This window comes from Lotus japonicus, chromosome 1 (assembly GCF_012489685.1).
Source record: "Lotus japonicus ecotype B-129 chromosome 1, LjGifu_v1.2".
In the NCBI taxonomy this organism is placed as follows: Eukaryota; Viridiplantae; Streptophyta; class Magnoliopsida; order Fabales; family Fabaceae; genus Lotus; species Lotus japonicus.
Window position 1 is genome coordinate 60,140,546 of NC_080041.1, and position 14,464 is coordinate 60,155,009.

The 14,464-nt window shown below is 46.6% G+C and overlaps 1 non-coding gene across 1 annotated transcript; it reads right to left on the minus strand.

The window, feature by feature from the left end:
* Positions 1-13,594: 13,594 nt before the first annotated feature.
* TRNAG-UCC (transfer RNA glycine (anticodon UCC)) lies at positions 13,595-13,666 on the minus strand. The gene has a single exon. It is a non-coding gene; the product is annotated as a tRNA-Gly (tRNA).
* Between the last annotated feature and the right edge of the window lie 798 nt (positions 13,667-14,464).

Consider the following 14,464-nt stretch of genomic DNA (forward strand, 5'->3'; position numbering starts at 1 on the left):
ATCGAGTCCCCTAATTACCTAAAGTGGCCGAGCCTATAGGGGGAGGAGGAGGAAAATTTCCTTTTCCGAAAACTTGTCCTTTCGCGCTAGATTATCGTACCCCGGAGTATGAACTACTTCGAGTAACCTTAGTAAGTAACGATAGCTTAGTTTTCGATAGATTCTGATAGTATTTCTGTGATTATGCTTTAAAGGAGCTTTTGAGGAATTTCCTGAGGAGCAACGCTTTGCTTGTGAGGAAGAGTTTGAAGATCATCCTGGAATAACTAAAGGTAAGGGCAACTTACCTTACTAGCTAATGCTTTAGGTGTCGATGAATTCGACTTGATTTATTGTTTTTGCACTTGTTTGTGTTTGACTGGTAAAATGTTTTCTGAGGCTTCGGCTGACAATGTAGATGATTCATCTACTGAATGTTTTTGAGATTGAATTACATGGTACGTGCTAAGTGGGTAATTTAGGATGTGTGATGCATGCTTTAAATGCTAAGTGCTATGTGGCTATTTTAGAATATGCTGAGATATGACATGTTTGTTGATTGTACTGAGTTAACTGTGCTTTGCACTGATATCTGAGATTCTGAGTAGTGAGAATAGCGGGCAGGTCATGCCGATTTTAATTTGAGAGTGTTGAGGAAGTTTGATAGGTCGAACGAGGATTCGGGCCTTGTATGGTTTTAGTGGATCGAGACATTCTCTGGAGTCATTTGGGATTAGGAGATCCCGAGAACGTATAAGAATTGCGATAAGACAAAAGTGGAAGCTATTTTACAAGGAAAATTCATAAGACCTTAAACAACCTCTAAATCTTTAAGTAATGATAATAATCTCGAGGGAAGCTTAGGATTAAAATCTTAGTTTTGGAAAACGAGAAGTGTCGTCGGATCCAAGTGTGGAGATATTGAGAAGTTTTGAGTACATTGATACTCTTGTGCTGTGGGAGCAGTTATGTCGTTGGGCTATCCGAGGGATAAGCCGGGAAATTGATAGTTTCCGAGTATGTCGATACTCTTTGCTCGCTGAGCAGTTTTTGACCATCGGATGGAGATGAGTCGGATGATTCGAGAAATCATCATGAGTTAAGTTTATATGCCTTCGGGTACAGTATATACCTTCGGGTACAGTATATCTATATGCCTTCGGGTACAGTATATCTATATGCCTTCGGGTACAGTATATGCCTTCGGGTACAGTATATACCTTCGGGTACAGTATATGCCTTCGGGTACAGTATATACCTTCGGGTACAGTATATCTATATACCTTCGGGTACAGTATATGCCTTCGGGTACAGTATATCTATATACCTTCGGGTACAGTATATCTATATACCTTCGGGTACAGTATATACCTTCGGGTACAGTATATCTATATGCCTTCGGGTACAGTATATGCCTTCGGGTACAGTATATACCTTCGGGTACAGTATATCTATATGCCTTCGGGTACAGTATATGCCTTCGGGTACAGTATATGCCTTCGGGTACAGTATATACCTTCGGGTACAGTATATCTATATACCTTCGGGTACAGTATATCCATATACCTTCGGGTACAGTATATGCCTTCGGGTACAGTATATGCCTTCGAGTACAGTATATACCTTCGGGTACAGTATATCTATATACCTTCGGGTACAGTATATGCCTTCGGGTACAGTATATGCCTTCGGGTACAGTATATACCTTCGGGTACAGTATATCTATATACATTCGGGTACAGTATATCTTTATGCCTTCGGGTACAGTTTATGCCTTCGGGTACAGTTTATACCTTCGGGTAATTCGGACATCGACGGGGGATATGATCGACCGTGAGGTTAGGATCGACCTGTTGATTGTCGGGCATGGCGGAGGGAAAAGTCGACCCGCAGGGTTAGGACTGATCCGGCTATGTCAAGGTTGTAAGTGACACTCGAGGGTTATGGTCGACACAATGCCAGTGTTAGGACCGACTCGATCGTGCCTAACCTACTTCTTCCAGAACTGTCGAGATTGACGTTGCATTGACGTTTCATGCACTCTAATTATATCGTTATGTGTTTTGATGAGTAGATGTTGATAAATATCGTATGTGCTTTGATGATTGAATTGTACTAGAGATTTGATAACATGCTATGTTTAAACCTTAGGGTAGACAATGCAGAACTTATATGTATATATACAACATATATATATACCCCTTATACTTTATCTGTTGTCTTGTATTCTCCATACTATATTCCGTAAGTTGACCCTTGCACGTGCTACCTGTGTTTGGGGGGCAATGTATGCCCTTTTTGTCAGATATCGTCGGAGGATTCTTTCGTGATTCTTCGTCGTTCGGGGAAGACCCGGAGCGAATTGACTACTACTAAGCCTTTGACGTGGACCCGGACTTCATGCATGACCAGATGAGAGTCGATGATGGGAGTATGGGGGATGGGGGTTTAGAGTTTACTAGGGTTGGGTGTTAGTGTCAAAGCTCTGACTTATTCTTATTTTGAGGGCTTGTGTTGCTGACACTTGACCTATCCTTGTTGGGATTGTACATTTTGCCTACGGGCGTTACACTTTTCTTTCCGTCACTGGAGGTTACTCGTGACGAGGTTGCTACCTACAGCGGGGGCTGTTTATATATTGTATATTAGTTTTATTGCCTTTCGCATTTGGTTTTATTTAATTCAGTCTTGTCTTAGTTATTATCGAAAATAAAATATTTACGTTTTTCCGCATTAAGTTTTATTTTGGTTACTAAAGTGACGCCACCGAAATCGGGGTGTTACACCTTAAGTTGGGCCTCAGCCTCGGAGGCCCAATTGGCCCAGTAGGTAATGCCCAAGCTCTATAAATAGGAGGTAGTTACCAATTGTAAGGGACTTTTGGCTCATTTTGTGAAATGACACATGCAATTTAGCATTCTCTCTCTCATTCTCATTCTCTCTTTAGCACATTCTTCCACTCTCTGGGTACTATCCCTTCCTTCAATGTTCATTCCCAGAACATTTGGCGTCGTCTGTGGGGAAGATAAACTTTCTACTCCCATTCACGTGGACTGATTGTGCAAGAGGCGATTTTCTGGTTACCAATTGGCGATTCTAAAGTTTTCCTGGTTTGATTCTGTGATCGGTGTTCGTTTCCCGCTCGTGTTTGTGTCATTCTTGATTTAGATGGAGACTCGACGCAGGAGGCAGCATCATTCTCCAGAGCAACGGCGAATTTCGCCGCCTCGGCGGCATCAACGAGTTGACCTGGACCCTCCGATGCGGGCAGCAGGCAACGGCGGAGTTCCTCCTCCATCACCACCACCTCCTCCGTCACCTTCGCAGATCGGATCCCCGGAGCACTCACCGGAGAACTCACCTACTCCGGAGCGGCAACCGGCTGTAACGCAAGAGGAATGGCGCCAGATGATGCGCAGCATTGGCGACATCCAGCAACGGAATGAGCATTTGCAAGCTCAGTTAGATTTCTACCGATAGGAGCAACGGGATGATGGAGGCAGGGAGGCGGATTCTGTAGCTGAGTTTCGACCGTTCTCAGAGGATGTTGAAAATGTGGCGATTCCAGACAACATGAAAACGTTAGTTCTGGACTCCTACAGTGGAGATTCCGATCCAAAGGATCATCTTCTGTATTTCAATACGAAGATGGTGATAATCGCGGCATCTGACGCGGTGAAGTGCAGGATGTTTCCATCGACTTTCAAATCGACGGCGATGGCATGGTTCACAACTTTGCCGCGCGGATCGATTTCGAATTTCAGAGACTTCTCGTCCAAGTTTCTAGTGCAATTCTCGGCGAATAAGAATCAGCCGGTGACGATCAATGATCTATACAACATTCGCCAACAAGAAGGAGAGTCACTGAAGGAGTACATGGCAAGGTACAGCACTGCATCGGTCAAGGTGGAGGATGAGGAACCTCGAGCTTGTGCTCTGGCATTCAAGAATGGTTTGTTACCGGGACGGTTGAACAGTAAGTTGACACGCAAGCCTGCACGTTCGATGGAAGAGATGCGTTCTCGCGCTAGCACTTATATTCTTGACGAGGAGGACGATGCTTTCAAAAGAAAACGCGCGAAACTGGAAAAAGGCGACACGTCACCCAAGTGCGTGAACAAAGATAAGAATGACGAAGTTAAGGAGGATGGCAAGCGGCAAAGGGAAGATAAAGGAAAGGCGGTATTGAAGCCGACCAAGGCACAGTTGTATCCACGGCGCGATGATTATGACCAACGCCGGCCTTGGAAATCTAAGTCTCATCGCCAGCGGGAGGAGGCTGACATGGTGATGAACACAGATTTAACGGATATGCTCCGTGAAGCGAGGGACGCACACCTTGTGGATGAGCCAGAAGCTCCAAAGTATCAACCACAGGACGCCAATCCCAAGAAGTGGTGCGAATACCATCGGTCCATCGGGCATGACACGGACGATTGCTGGACTTTGCAGCGGGAGATTGATAAGTTGATTCGGGCGGGACACTTCAGGCGAGGGGACGAGCGTCAAGGCGATGGACGTCAAGACAATCGTTCCGGCGCCGGACAATATCGAGGAAATCGCCAAAACCAGTGGCACAACAATGGCAATCGCAACAAAACGGATAAGCGAGAGGAAGAGCGAACAGACAATAAGGGCGAGAAGAAGCAAGAATCAGCGGCTATCGCCACAAAAGGGGCTGAGGACACGTTCGCTCAACACTCAGGACCGCCCGTAGGGACCATAAACACCATCGCCGGAGGATTTGGCGGTGGAGGCGACACTCATGCGGCGCGGAAACGTCATATTCGTGCAGTTAACTCGGTTCATGAAGTTGCTTTCGGATTCGTGCACCCTGACATAACAATCTCGATGGCAGATTTTGAGGGGATAAAACCTCACAAGGATGACCCAATAGTAGTGCAATTAAGGTTGAATAGTTTCAACGTTAGAAGGGTACTCCTGGACCAGGGAAGTTCAGCTGATATCATCTATGGCGATGCGTTTGACAAGTTGGGACTGACTGACGGTGATCCGACTCCATATACAGGAACCTTGGTGGGTTTTGCAGGTGAGCAAGTAATGGTGCGAGGATTCATTGATCTGGACACCATATTCGGGGAAGATGAGTGTGCCAGGGTTTTGAAGGTAAGGTATCTGGTCCTCCAGGTGGTGGCATCTTACAACGTCATCATTGGGCGAAATACCTTGAATCGCCTCTGTGCTGTAATTTCAACAGCCCACTTGGCGGTCAAGTATCCACTAAGCAATGGAAAGGTTGGTAAGCTGAAGGTTGACCAGAAGATGGCGAGGGAAAGAAGAGTGCGTTGGTCGGACACAGGTGTTATGAAATTGAGACTGCGGATGAGAATCTTGACCCACGTGGCGAGGGGCGAGTGAACAGGCCCACGCCAATTGAGGAAACAAAGGCGCTAAAGTTTGGCGATCGCACTTTGAAGATTGGGACCAGGTTGACGGACGAGCAGGAAACGCGCCTGACAAGGTTGCTAGGCGAGAACTTAGATTTGTTTGCTTGGAGCTGCAAGGATATGCCCGGAATTGATCCAAACTTCATCTGTCATCGACTAGCATTGAATCCAAGTGTCAAACCAGTTTCACAACTCAGGAGGCGCTTGGGTGGAGACAAGGGAAAGGCGGTTCAACAGGAAGTAGACAAGTTGCTGGCGGCAGAGTTCATCAGGGAGGTGAAATATCCGACGTGGTTGGCGAACGTCGTGATGGTGAAGAAGGCGAACGGAAAATGGCGAATGTGCGTGGATTACACAGATTTAAACAAAGCATGCCCAAAGGATTCTTATCCCCTTCCCAGCATTGATGGTCTCGTTGATGGTGCCTCAGGCAACGAACTGCTTAGCTTGATGGATGCATACTTTGGTTATCATCAAATCCGCATGCACCCAGCAGACGAGGACAAAACGTCTTTCATGACCGCCAGGGTCAATTATTTCTATCGCACCATGCCGTTTGGATTAAAGAATGCTGGGGCGACCTATCAAAGGTTGATGGATAGGGTTTTTGCTGGGCAGGTTGGGAGAAACATGGAAGTTTATGTTGATGACATGATCGTTAAATCAGCGCGTGGCTCGGACCATCATCAAGATCTGGAAGAAGCGTTTGGCGAGATAAGGAAGCACAATATGCGCCTCAACTCGGAGAAATGCTCTTTTGGTGTTCAGGGCGGCAAGTTTTTAGGCTTCATGATCACGTCCAGAGGAATAGAGATAAACCCAGACAAATGCAAGGCGATTCAGCAGATGAAAAGCCCCTCTAATGTGAAGGAGGTCCAACGTTTAACGGGACGTATAGCAGCTTTATCTCGATTTCTTCCTAAGTCTGGTGATAGATCCTTCCCTTTTTTCAAGTGTCTTCGGAAAAATGTTGCATTTGAGTGGACGACGGAGTGTGAAGAAGCTTTTGTTCGCCTCAAGGAACTCCTGTCATTACCGCCAATCTTGTCAAAACCATTGTAGGGACACCCGCTGCACTTGTATTTTGCTGTGAGTGATAGTGCCCTGAGTTCTGTGATACTACAAGAAATAGACGGCGAGCAGCGCATTGTTTATTTTGTTAGCCACACACTCCAGGGCGCAGAGATAAGATACCAGAAAATTGAGAAAGCGGCGCTGGCGGTCCTCGTCACCGCCCGGCGATTGAGACCTTATTTTCAGAGCTTTCCAGTGAAAGTGCGGACGGATTTGCCCCTGAGGAAAGTGTTACAAAAGCCGGATTTGTCAGGTAGATTGGTCGCCTGGTCGGTTGAATTATCTGAATATGGGTTGCAATATGACAAGCGAGGCACAGTTGGCGCACAGTCACTGGCTGATTTTGTGGTAGAGTTGACCCCATATCTGGTTGAAAGAGTGGAAACCCAGTGGACTCTCTTTGTAGATGGATCTTCCAATAGCAGTGGCAGTGGCGCGGGAGTAATGTTGGAGGGGCCAGGAAAGCTAGTATTGGAGCAATCGCTGAAATTCGAGTTCAAGGCAACAAACAATCAGGCAGAATATGAAGCTCTCATCGCCGGATTGAAGTTGGCACGTGAAGTAAAGATCGGAAGGTTGTTGGTAAGAACGGACTCGCAGTTGGTAGAGAGCCAAGTAAAGGGAACTTTCCAAGTTAAGGACCCCAATCTGATTAAATACCTTGAGCGAGTGCGATATCTGATGACACTTTTTCAAGAAGTCGTGGTGGAATATGTTCCTCGAGCAGAAAATCAGCGGGCGGACGCGTTGGCTAAATTGGCGAGCACACGGAAGCCCGACAACAACAAAAGTGTTATTCAGGAAACGTTAGCGTACCCCAGCATTGAAGGCGAGCTCATGGCATGCGTAAACAGAGGGGCGACGTGGATGGGTCCCATATTATCCATCTTGGCGGGGGACCCGGCGGAAGTGGAGCAATGCACGAAGGAGCAACGGCGTGAGGCGAGCCACTATACTCTCATTGACGGACATTTGTATCGCCGTGGTTTTTCGACGCCGCTGTTAAAATGTGTGCCGCCAGAGAAATATGAGGCGATAATGTCTGAGGTACATGAAGGGGTATGCGCAAGCCACATTGGGGGAAGGTCTTTGGCCTGCAAGGTGTTAAGGGCGGGTTTCTACTGGCTCACCCTCAGGAAGGATTGTATGGACTTTGTGAAGCGGTGTAAACAATGTCAAGTGTTTGCGGATTTGTCCAAGGTACCGCCAAAGGAGCTTGTAACGATGAGCGCCCCATGGCCTTTCGCCATGTGGGGTGTGGATTTGGTAGGACCGTTTCCGACCGCCAGGTCACAGATGAAGTTTATATTGGTGGCGGTGGGCTACTTTACTAAATGGATTGAAGCTGAGCCCCTGGCCAAAATAACCTCTGCAAAATTAGTCAACTTTTACTGGAAGCGTATTATTTGCAGGTTCAGGATTCCTAGGGCGATCGTGTCTGACAACGGGACCCAGTTTTCAAGCAATCAAACAAGGGAATTCTGTAGGGAAATGGGCATACAGATGAGGTTCGCCTCTGTGGAGCATCCGCAAACGAATGGTCAAGTAGAATCTGCAAACAGGGTGATTTTGTGAGGATTGAGGAGACGGCTTGAGGAGGCTAACGGAGCCTGGTTGGATGAACTCCCTGTGGTACTATGGTCGTACAACACCACTGAGCAATCTACTACAAGAGAAACTCCCTTTAGGATGACCTATGGGGTAGATGCTATGTTGCCAGTGGAAATTGACAACTTCACATGGCGGACTCAGCCGGATTTTGAAGGCGAGAATCAAGCCAATATGGCGATGGAGCTGGACCTTTTGTCGGAAACACGTGACGAGGCGCACATTCGAGAGACGGCGATGAAGCAGCGCGTGGCCGCCAAGTACAATAGCAGGGTTCGTGTCCGGGATATGCAGGTTGGCGATCTGGTCCTCAAGTGGCGATCAAGAACCTCAGAGAACAAGCTGACTCCGAACTGGGAAGGGCCCTACCGCATTGTCAAAGTTCTTGGTACAGGGGCCTATCACTTAGAAGAGCTTGACGGAAGGCGGCTACCCAGGTCATTCAACGGTTTGAGCCTGCGCTATTATTATAGTTGATCGCGGGCGAGAAAGTGAACGAAGTGAAGTCGCCAAAGTTGGATATCTTCAATTTTTCTTTTAAAGAGTGTCTTCAAACTCTCCAATGTATTGCCATAACAGAAGCGTGCTCTTTTTCTCCGAAAGGAGTTTTTTAACGAGGCGCTCCATCAATAAAACGAAAATTCGTGAAATTAGTGTCCAAAAATTCCAGGGATTCCCTGACGATCGGAATTGCCGATCGATATAAAGAATTACGGCGATCACTAGGTGGGACAAGCTTGATCCCCAAAGGGGCTGGCTGGAACCCTGAAGGTGGCGGCGATTCCACAAATGGCCTTTGACGCCTGGGAATCATCCCCCGGAAAGTCTGACGTGATTGCCGGTCCCGTAAACGATGTGCTGGGTAAGTCTCGCCAGAATACGACGAGCGCCATTAACTAGGCAAAAGTCTTGGGACCCCCAAATGGCCATTGGGACCCAAGCATTGTAAGCCCCGAGCGGGCAAAGCCCCGGGCGAAGCCCTCAAGAATGGAGGCCATTTATCCCTTTGTGGAAAATGTTTAAAGTCTTGGTGGAGAAATACCAAGCAACAAGCCCTAGTTAAAATTAATGCACATAATCGTTAGGCGTAATTCAATCACATGACGCGTGAAAAATAGCGCAAGATATAAGGTCGGCGAATGAATAAGGTGGAAGGCGAGTGCTTGGTCACTCAGGATGTTGAGTATTTTATTACTCTGGGGTGTCGGGGCGTTTAACTATGAAATCCATTCTTAAATTTTTTAAACAATAAGAATACGGCGATTTGCGAAGTGGCGACCAAAAAATTTACGGCGAAAGCAATCATTCAACAAAATTTACAAAATATTAAAAGGCGGAAGGTTGCTTATATATGGAAACGACAGGAAAGTGCATTAAAGAGGGCGGTAAAGGCTAAGTAAAAATTAAAATTACATTATTCATTATTTCTTTCTTCTTCTCCTGCTTCTTCTTCTTCTTCTTCAGTTGCGGTCCAGAGGTGTTGGTCAACCAAAGGAGGATCATCAGGGCCAACCAGCCCTTCGGCGGTGATTTCTTTCATTATTCCCATGGCTCTAAAGTCAAAGTTAGGGAACAAGTGTTGTGCTTGGTCCTTGGCGAGGTAAAAGCCACGCTCACGATTGTCGTAGGCAATGTCAGCGGCTTGCTCCCTCGCCTCAGCAGCTTTGGCCCTCTCCACCGCCAGCTCGCCTTCTAGCTCTTTAATCTTTGCAATGTGGGAAGTAATGTCAGAATCTTTCGCGGCGAGAGCAGCCCCATGGACCTCGTCCGCCTTCTTGATCTCTTCAGATGCAGCTTGCACCGCCGCCTCCAGATCAGCCTTCGCCGAGGCCAAAGACTCAGCAGATTTTTTCTCTTGCTCCGCCAGCACCTTTCTCACTGACTCCAGTTCAACGCGTAATGCGTCGAGCTCCGACTCCTTAGCGGCCAGTGCCTCGCTTCTGGTAGCCAAGTCCTTCTCAACTTGGTCTTTTTCCTTTTTGCAAGCCTGGAGGCTTGCATCGAGATCATCCGCTTCTTCCCTCATTAGCTCCAGGTCGTTCTCCAGCTCGCCGATTTTGATTCCCGCCGTACCAATCAACTTGTCGGCCTGGACTTTTTCTTTGCCCGCTTGTTCCAACAGTTTGTCAAAGCGCTTCTTCCAACCGGAGGCGTCTTCCTGGTGCTTGGTATTCTCAGCCCTCAACCTTTCAGTTTCAGCGGCGGAGGCGTTGAACTTATCAAACGCGTGGGCAAAGATGCACCCAGCGCGTAGGAGACAAGCAAGGGTCTCCTCCTTGGTCTCATTAATGCCCCGGCTCAATACTTCTTTTTCTGTGGCGTCATGGTTGAGGCCGGTAAGTAAGAACTCTGAAGGTTCAATGGCGTTAGGAAGCATATTGTAATAGCTTGAAGAACCGCCCTCGGGAACAGGAGCTTGCTCAATCCGTGCTGCTTCAAAGGTAGTGGCAGCGCCAGGAGAGGATCTTTCCTCTTGATGAGGCGGGGAAGACATGGAGCGCCCGTCATTCGTTGGAGGCGGGCTAGGAGGTGTGACTTGGCGAGGGGGAGACTTGGGGGTTTCTTTTTCTTTTTCTTTCTCCCCTGCGGGAGCATCTGAGGACGCGGCAGCAATTGTGGTGTTGATGGCGGGGGTCAATAACAACATAGGGGATAAGAAGGAAAATGTCAATGATGAAAGTAAACTATAGGTGACCTAAGTATTTGGGTGTCCTTGAGAGGCGAGCGCCCTCAAGGATTGTTGAGCAGTCAAGTATGGGAAGCGGGGCGAAGAGATTTAAAAAGGCTTTGTCGTTGGCAGACAAAGAATCTTCCGAAGGATCGGTAATCCCATTGGGCTTCTCCGTCCAGTAAAGAGGGAAAAGAGCAATCCCGTCCCTAAGGGTGAAAGCTTCTGGGTAGGCGGGGTGGACCGCCACACGGAAGTATCTCCGGGAAAAGGAGGACTTCGCGTTGCTTTTATGGGGATTCAAGCATTTCCGGCCAGCTAGGGCCTTTAAGGAGATTCATCCTCTATTTTTGATGGACTTGGAGTCAACATCGTAGAGGTAGAAGAAGCTGGTGGGCGATGGGGCGGTGCCAACCGCGGCACACAAAATTTCGAAGCACCTGATGAAGGCCCAGGCGTTGGGGTGGAGTTGGCAAGGAGCCGCGTTGATATCGCGGAGGACGGTTTGAACAAAGGGCGAAAAGGGAAGCCTGACTCCAAGCTCGCCAAACATATATTCATACGCAAAGAAAAAGTGGGATCTCTTCACGTCGTCGTTGACCTTATGAAGCCAGGGGCGGTCCCCAGCACTGCAGGGCCAAATCCTGAGTTTGGCGTTCATTTCGTCATCATCAGACAAACCACCAAGGGTGCTCACGAATTCCACGATAGGTTCACTATCCTGGAAAACGGAGGGTTGGTCTATAGCTTCGTGGGTGGGTGCTCTCTGGACTGTAAGGGGCAGAGTTGCGAAAGTTTTCAGTCGGAAAGGAGGGATCTCCGGGACCTCCAAACGGAGGTCGCCGGCTGCGGTGGAGTCAGGGTCGCTCCCCGAAGAAGGGGAGGTGTGATTAGGGGAGTTAGGGTTTGAAGCCATCTTCTATGATCAAATGAGGAAAGGGGAAAAGATGAGTAGATATATGATGCAGAGATAAGGGAAGGAGGACTCACCGCAGAAGGATGTGAAGAGTGGGTAGCGGAAAGGGTGATAGGCGACGGCACCGGAGCGAAAGTTGAAAGAAGGAGCTTGGTAAGCGATAAGGGAAGTAAAAAGGGGTCTCGGAAGAAGATGATTGTAGGGAAAAAGGGTTTTTATAGGCAAAGGGGGGAAGTTGGAGGGGTGACGCGTGATGGACGCGTGTGGAAGATTGGAAGTCATGATGGTTTTTGGGGAAGTGGAACGCGTGTGTTGGGAGTTACTGCGCACGATGGGACAGTTATGAAAAGTGAAATGACGATTCCGGAGAAAGAGGGAAACTGATGTAACTGACGCATCACGTGGAGCAGTTAGGGATTTGAAAAGTTTTTGAAATAAGAGAAAGTGCGAAAGGCTTCGCCACCATAAAAGACCAAACGCCATCGCCTGACAAGCGATACCAGTAATGAAGTTTAATCACAACACTTGGGTGATCAGTACATGATCAATGCCTGCCACCTTTCTCGCCGGCGAACGATCTCTCACCTACTCTAACTAATCGCTAGTACGGAGCGATCGTTCTCACCGCTTGTGGACTTGTGGACTTGCCGGTTTGGTTTGCTCGCCAAGACCAGTGGACTGGGCGACTAAAAATGCTTGTTTCCTTTTGCTTACGCCATGTTGGCGACGTAGTTTTCTTCTTTTTTCTTAAGCCATATTGGCGGCTTAGATTCCAGCGTACTATAGGAAGCATGTAAAGGCATTTAAAAGACACACTTAGCTCTCATACTTCGAGCTCGGTGTCTTGTGGACTAGTGGACTAGGCGAGCCCCTAGAGGGGCAACGCCCAGTGTGTAGCCCGCCTAGAGGCGAAGGCTTGGCCATAAGTTGGGCCTCAGCCTCGGAGGCCCAATTGGCCCAGTAGGTAATGCCCAAGCTCTATAAATAGGAGGTAGTTACCAATTGTAAGGGACTTTTGGCTCATTTTGTGAAATGACACATGCAATTTAGCATTCTCTCTCTCATTCTCATTCTCTCTTTAGCACATTCTTCCACTCTCTGGGTACTATCCCTTCCTTCAATGTTCATTCCCAGAACAGATTACACAGCATTTGAGAAAGCAAAAAGAAAAAAAAAAGGAAAAAAGAAACAAAACCCATGCTTCACTTTTAAGGTAAGCTCTCGATTAAAAGTAGCGAGTCACAACAATTTCTGACACCACGAAATAAAGGAAGTTGAACGCAAGCCCTGTTCGAAAGAGAAGCTCCAGGCAAGAAAGAACATCTAAGTTGGCTTCCGCATGTTACGTCCAGCACGAATAACTTCATCCACCAATAGCAACTGGGATGCTATAACAGGCCTGTAGTATTGCATGGACAGTAAAAGAGATAAGATTACATGATTGCAACACAAATCAATGTACATGAAAATTATTGTTTTGATGCAAATAAATGTGGAATTTTCAAATAAAGTTTTCAAATTAACTAGCTGTAATAATATCATAAAAATTAGTAACGAAACTTGATGCAGGAGAACATGGATATGGGAAGCAGATTTGAAGTGTACAGTCAATGTTCAACCATACCCAGAGTGAATCCCTCTAATTAGATTTCCTCTCTTCATAGCTAAACCCATTCTAGTATTAACGAACTCCTTTAACAACCTCTATTCTACTCTAAGAGTCCCTAATTAATTTTCCCTTCTCTTATATCCCAATAATATCACCCCCTCAAACTCAACCTGATAAAACTATACATTCTTCACAGTGATTGTAAACAAATTCCTGTCCTCAAGGATCCCACTGTGGATAGCACAAAGGGTGAATAACCAAGCCAACAAGTGCATCCCTTTTTTTCAGTTGAATGGTGCATCTTGTTTTTGGACAAAAAATGATAACAAGATTGTGTTTGCCGGGAGTCGAACCCGGAACTATTGCTTGGAAAGCAATTATCCTAACCGTTGGACTACAAACGCAATTGTAATGGTTCATCTTGAAACTGGGGTTACCTTGACCTCCTCCCTTTTGTTTGTAAAGTTGAGCTTGGCCCAATCTGAAAAAATAATTATAGGTCTTATCACTGTATTTGCGACCCATACAATTAAGGGCTAAACGATGAGAACTTGGAACCAGACCCTACCAATTCTGCCCCTTTGTCCTTCTTCCCAACTGATAAGGCCAAGAACAAGAAAAGGATAAACTGAATGAAAGAATCTTTTTTGAACTGTCCCTCACTGTTTCCAGAACAGGAAGAACAGAGGATGAAATGCATAGAAGATAGAACCCCTGGATTTTAGAGAGATTGAGCCCTCTCCCTACTCACTACTAATTTCCTAACTTTTCCCTCTTCCTCTGGATAACAACCCAGTTAGTTACAAACTTACAACTGACATTGTTAAAACTAAAAATTAACTTCCCTAACCTCCACAAAATTCATTTCTTTTTCATCTAGTGGTTCCAGTTCTGATTTTGGATCCTTCTTTGCAAAAGCTATCTATGTAATTGCTTCTCTCACCAGTTCCATCTTTAACAACCTCTAACTACTCTAACAGTCCCAAATTAAGATTCCCTTCTCTTATATCTTAACATAATCTTGTACCTATATACAAATTATAAGTACAAGACTGCTGCACCAACAATTACAGATTCCAGTCTAAACTGACTTATAAAATGCAGTATGTAAATATTTGGAGGGCACAAAAGAAATATAGATTCCTTTCTAACGAAGTGGTCTGACTATGGGTGTTTTTCTCTTTAGAAGGGTATGTCACTCC